At 35.3% G+C, this 6,625-nt stretch overlaps 1 long non-coding RNA gene across 1 annotated transcript in view; it reads right to left on the minus strand.

Annotated features, from left to right (window-relative positions):
* The window catches only part of LOC112670538 (uncharacterized), a 24,738-nt gene extending 18,371 nt beyond the window's left edge, over positions 1–6,367 (minus strand). The window contains exon 1 of the long non-coding RNA XR_007402036.1: positions 6,215–6,367. This is a non-coding gene — a long non-coding RNA (uncharacterized LOC112670538). The remainder of the gene's footprint in view (positions 1–6,214) is intronic.
* Positions 6,368–6,625: the final 258 nt, after the last annotated feature.

A 6,625-nucleotide genomic window follows, 5' to 3' on the forward strand; every position in this document is an offset into this window, starting at 1 on the left:
TGTATCTATTCCTGGTTGACTGAACTGAGTTCCAGGTTTTCATATTTCATGTTTGTCTAGATCAGGTATGCATAATAATTGAGGCAGTTCTACTTCTCAATTGCTATTACCAACACTACAGCCTTCAAAATGAATTTGTTCAAAAATAAATTCTCGGAGGATTTACCAATCAAGGTATCATCTTTTCATATAAAAAACTTTATATGAAAATTTTAGAGGTTATTTCAGAAAAGTAGGGTTTACAGTGACCTTCCTGGCAGATCAAAGATTGTGATTACATGTCATGGACCAGAAGCCTTATCTTTAAATTTCTATGTTTAAAAACAAAATTAAACAAAAATTTACTATAATGCTGGCAGATTAAATTTGGCACAAATGCCATGCTAATTAAAAGACTGATTCTGTTTAGGAGAAGCAAGACAATTTAATATTGTTTTCGTATTTGTTCTCATGAGCCTTTCTAAAAGGCTGAATTGTCATTTTATTTTATATACACGTTCAACATTGAAATAGCATAAACAATAACAACATTCACTAAATATTTACTTTGTATGAGGCATTGTACTAAGCACTTTATGTGATCTCTTCTGACAATTTATATAACTCTGCATTTATTACTTCTACTTTATAGACCAGGATTGGTACTGAAGCCCAGATCTTTTAAGTGAGTTATCTAATCTAGTAAGTGGCAAAATTAGGATGTGTAGCTCTTCCAACACTCAAACCCATACTTGAGAATGAATGTATCTGGCCAAGGAAGTTGGCATGGACCACAGAATCCAGAATCAGATATTTAGTTCTTGGCTATGACTTTCAGGGGTAGAGTCCTGATTTTCATTCCAGGATCCACATAATACCATGAACAAAACTTGGCTTCACTTTCATGAAACACTTGAAGAAAAATTATAGAACAGGACAAGAATCAAGTATGTGTGAATGTCTCCCTAAAATTAATGATAATTCACATTTGTTAGGTGCTTTATAGGTTCAAATGAATGTCATAGTTATTAACTGATTTTTTCAGTTTTTATTTTGAATTAAGTATAGATTCATAGGACATTACAGAGGTGGTATAGAGATGTTCTGTGTGCCTTTCACTCAGCTTTCTCCATTGGTTATATCTTACATAACTATATTACAATATCAAAACCAGGAAATTAACATCGGTGTAAAAAGACATAGTTCTATGTCATTCTATCACATATATAGGTCAGTGCAACTACTGTTGCAATTAAGATACAGAACTATTCCATTAGAAATTATCTGATTGAATAAACGCACACTTACTTGGACAATATATATTTAAATGTAATGTCTAGGCTGCTGATAAAATAGAACTTCTCTGAATGAGGGGCACCTGGGTGGCTCAATGGCTGGGCATCTACCTTTAGATCAGGGCATGATCCCGGGGCCCTGAGATCAAGTCCTGCATTGGGTTCCCTGCAGTGAGCCTGCTTCTCCCTCTGCCTATGTCTTTGCCTCTCTCTGTGTGTCTCTCATGAATAAGTAAAATAAAATCTTTCTTTTTTTAAAGAGCTTCTCTGAATTCATATCATTTTTCTCAGATTTAAAATCACTTTCCTTTCCTTTAAAATATATATGCAATCGCAGTAGCAAGTTAAAGGAGGGAGTTGGGGGATCCCTGGGTGGCTCAGCAGTTTCACGCCTGCCTTTGGCCCAGGGCGCGATCCTGGAGTCCCGGGATGGAGTCCCCCGTCGGGCTCCTGGCATGGAGCCTACTTCTCCCTCTCCTCTGCCTGTGTCTCTGCCTCTCTCTCTCTCTCTATGTCTATCATAAATAAATAAAAATAAGTTTAAAAAAAATAAAGGAGGGAGTTTTGATCTCCCTGTTCATTTGACGGGTGTGTATTGTTCCACTTAGAAAGATGCAGAGACCAGAACTAAATGCTGACATATAAGTATTCCAGGAATAAAAAATATTGGAGGAAAAATCTGATATTTTTCAATTTACCTAAAGGTATTTTATAATGAATTCTACTTTTTATATTTTGTACTTTCATATATTATCATTGGTAGTAAAGGTGGTGCCTTGTTCATAGACTTTTTATTGCCATAAAGTTGTAAGGGATATGATGATGATGAGTATTTTAATAGTAGTTACCATTTACTGAGTGCTTGTACACCATTTACTCTGCATACATATTTCAGTCAATCCTTATAATGGCCCAACTGGCTGAATATTATTAATTTTATTTTATTTTATTTTATTTTATTTTATTTTATTTTATTTTAAGATTTTATTTATTTATACATGAGACACACACACACACACACACACACACACACACACACACACACAGAGGCACAGACACAGGAAGAGGGAGAAGCAGGCTCCATGCAGGGAGCCTGATGTGGGACTCGATCCAGGTCTCCCGGATCACACCCTGGGTTGAAGGTGGCACTAAACCGCTGAGCCACCAGGGCTGCCTTATTATCTCTATTTTAAAGATGAATAAATTAAAGGCCAACAAGGTTAAATAAGCTGTACTACTTCCATAACATGATGTGATGTACTTGCAATTCAAACCCACTTCTGCCAAATTCCAAAGCTTGTGTTTATAATCATTATGTTCATCAAAAAGAGTTTTGTCTCTTTTCTTGTGGCAGGATTGCATTGAAGCCCCTAGAGGAAAGTTTTGACTTTAAAATATCCATAGAAGATTATTTCAAGGCCTCTTCAAAAACTTACACCAGTAGTCCACCTTACCGGTTTTAAAAAAACTATATTCCTTTGGTACATGATAAACACATGTCCACATTTCTGATCCTTATAAAGATAGTTACTTATTTTTAGCACATAATTTCTGCTTAAAAATAATAAACATATACTCATTCACAAATAACCTCAGTCCCTAAGAAATTGGTCTCAAATCCTTGACTGGGTATAAATCTTAGTTTCACTATCTATTTGCTGATTGAGCCTGGGCAAGTTATTTACTTCTTAATTCCATACTCTCCTCATGACTGCTAGGGTAATCATGGTATCCATATCCTAAAATTATTATTTGAACTTTAATAGTTATGTAAAGAACCCAACTCAGTGTTTAGAACACGTGCTATTATATAAATAAAAATATGGTTATAGATATTGTTACTATACTCAGACCTAAGAATCCAATTATTCCATTTTTTTTCCTTCAGACCATTTGTAGCTTCTCCAACATTTCACTAAACTATGGGACTAAATATAGTCAGTGAGTTCAAGATCTGATTTGTAACAAATGCAACTAGTGATTTCACTAAGTTTTGGAGAAATCACAAAATTATCTGCAGTAAAATAATTGTGTAATCATATTCCATTCATTTGTTCATTCATTCAAACACATGTATGTGATGTTGTTGCCTTTTATTGTATACCAACTGTTTGATCTATTTCCAGATTCTCATAGATATTTTCCTCCCTTTTGAAGACTGGAAATTATAAAAAGCTGTCTGCAACAGCTGCTTTGAGGTCATCTACGTTTGCTGACTGCAGGTGGAAATCTCTTTCACAGAGCCCTAAATGGAAGGTGGTAAAATTTGGCTTTGAGGGAGCTGGACTCTACTAGCCTTTTGTATAATTTATCATCCACAAAGTGTGTTAAGGTGCTTTTGATCTTTGGAAACAATATCTTTCAAAGTGAAGTGTTGCTTATATGTGACTGTTGGTCCTCTATAGGTATCTCAGTATCATGCTGATTTCAATGAGTGAATGAATTTTTAAGATGGTATTGTGATGACTCAATTTAATAGAGAGACTCTAGTTCCCTTGAAATCCAGTTGGGAGGATCAAATGAGAGGAGGTACGTGAATAGTGCTTTGAAAACCATAAAGCACTAAGTAACCATAAGTCATTTTATTATGATAATTTCCATCATATTTATTAAATTTTTGGTTTCACTGAACATTAAAAATTCTTTGCTTTCTGCAATATTAAGAATGGATTTCTACCAAATAGTAACCATAAGAAGTGTTTTAAAATACATTCATACTATTCTTTGCATTTCCTTGTATTTCTTTATGGAATATATTTCAGGCACAGAACTAAAAATTTAGGGTCACAGAGAAAGTTGTGGAAATGTATAGGCTTTGAATTATAGAGACTTGAGGATTTTTTCCATCTTTCTGGTATTTTATTCATGTTAGTTTACATGGCTTCTTTCCTTTACTTCTCCTCCTCTGCCAGGTTTGGTTTTGAGCTTTGGATTCAAAGAAACCCCAAAGTCAAAACAAAATGGTCAGAACTGCTGACTCTTGTTTTGCAATCTTTTTTAGTCCAGCATTCACAGCAAGAGAGGGTAGTGACCAGAAACTAGGACTAACTTCACCCAACATGTTGGCAAAGTTCAGGAACCTTTGAATGAACTTGCACCAAGATAAAGGTATATACCAAAACTTCAATACTTTTCTATCTTATATTAAAGATAAATTTAATGAAATAATATCACCCTATGAAAAGTAGATTTAGTACTTTAAATTAGTCCACCAGTTATTTTTGGAAAAATAAAATAATTTACTTTTTGTATTAAAGACAATCTCCTGGTTTTTCAAATTGCAGGTTCATTTTGGAAGGTCATATGTAAAATGTACTTAAGTGTCTTCGTTGCCTTTGAAATTTTCTTTGAAGATTTGTAATTAAGAAAACAGTTGTGCTAAACTCTGCTTATCAGATTTCATCTCAGCATTTTTATAGTTTTGTTATAAACCTTCCACCATCATGTTTTTATAATGGAATTGCTGACGAATGCAATAATAAATTCCATCTAAGGATCTTAATTGTATGTTCATGCAGAAATTATGCATACAAGTATAATATTTGGTTCAATTTTCAGTGCTAATTTTGCCAAAATCTGCTTTCACATTGGGCAACCGTAAAAGATGATCATCCTGAATAGCTGCCCATTGATGGTAAAAGGCTTCTGATTATTTTTACTTTCTTTGGAAAGTTCAATTATGTCTTTCAAATACAATTTCATATAGATCTTTTCTTGGTTTACAGTTCTGAATACTAATAGTAACCTGATAATTATGGGGAACTTAGTTTGAGACCAAAAGGAAGGTTTCAGACTGTAAATTGTATGTAAATAAATCGCCCCAAACAACATCTAAAATGGTATTTAGATTCCAAACGTCCAAATAACTTTTAGATTTCAAAAACATTTTAATTTTCCAGAAGTAATTTAACAGTAGGATTTTTTTTAACTGGTGGAAGGTATTGAGAATACCTACTTGTAGTTTATTAGTGTTAGTTTAAAAGATAAAGAATAAAACAATTTTGGGGCACCTGGGTGGCTCAGTGGTTGAGCCTCTGCCTTCGTCTCAGGTCATGATCCCAGGTCATGATCCCAGGGTTCTGGGATTGAGTTCCATAGCAGACTCGCCACAGGGAGCCTGCTTCTCCCTCTGCCTATGTCTCTGCCTCTCTCTCTCTGTGTCTCTCATGAATAAATAAAATCTTAAAAAAAAAAATTTAACATAAGATGTGTTATGCACTAAAAACATTTGTATTAAAAAGTATACTTGGGGTGCCTGGGTGGTGAAGTACATTAAACATCTGACTCTCGGTTTCTGCTCAGGCTCAGGTCATGATCTCGTGGTCCTGAGATCAAGCTCTGTGTTAGACTCTGTAGGCTACATACTCATTGTGGAGCAGAATCTGCTTGGGTTTCTCTTTCCCTCTTCCTCTGCCCCCCACATTCACTTGCACTCTCTTTCTCTCTCAAATAAACAAACAAATAAAATTTTTTAACAAATATACCAACAGATGGTAGTAGCTACATTGTGGTGAGTATAGCATATAGTGTAGAGTTGTTAAATCATTATGTTGTACGCCTGAAACTAATGTAATGTTGTGTGTCCACTATGGTAAAAAGAAAGAAAGAAAGAAAGAAAATTAAAAGAACATAAAATTTATGTCTCTTACATGAAAAAAAACTGAAGCTGTCATATTGCTTAGAAAAGTTGAGTGTCAGGATGCCTAGGTGGCTCAGCTGTTGAGCATCTGCCTTGTGCTCAGGCATGATCCCAGATCTAGGGATCAAGTCCCCAATCAGGTTCCCAGCGAGGAGCCTGCTTCTCCTTCTGCCTATGTCTCTGCCTCTCTCTCTCTCTCTCTCTGTCTCTCATGGATAAATAAATAAATTCTTAAAAAAAAAAAAAGTTGAGTGTCAAGATATGGAGGTGTACCAGATTCATGCAGATGATTTTGTCTTACTTCTATGGATGATTTGGTGTAAGAAATAAGTCAACCCATTTTTCTGTGTTTATAATCCTTATTTGGATTATTCAAATTATTCTATCAGTACAATGATTAAGAAAATGCCTTGAGGGCAGCCCGGGTGGCTCAGCGGTTTAGCGGTTTAGCGGTTTAGCGGTTTAGCGCCGCCTTCAGCCTGGCCTGATCCTGGAGACCCCGGATTGAGTCCCACGTCAGGCTCCCTTCATGGAGCCTGCTTCTCTCTCTGCCTGTGTCTCTGCCTCTCTCTCTCTCTCTCTCTCTCTCTGTATTTCATGAATAGATGAAATAATAAAAAAAAAAGAAAATGCCTCGAGACTTTACATTTTAAAGCAGCTTCTAAACATATAAAATAATTTACAAAGGACAAAACAGTTGCGGGTTAATGGA

This window comes from Canis lupus, chromosome 14, assembly GCF_003254725.2.
Source record: "Canis lupus dingo isolate Sandy chromosome 14, ASM325472v2, whole genome shotgun sequence".
Lineage (NCBI taxonomy): Eukaryota > Metazoa > Chordata > Mammalia > Carnivora > Canidae > Canis > Canis lupus.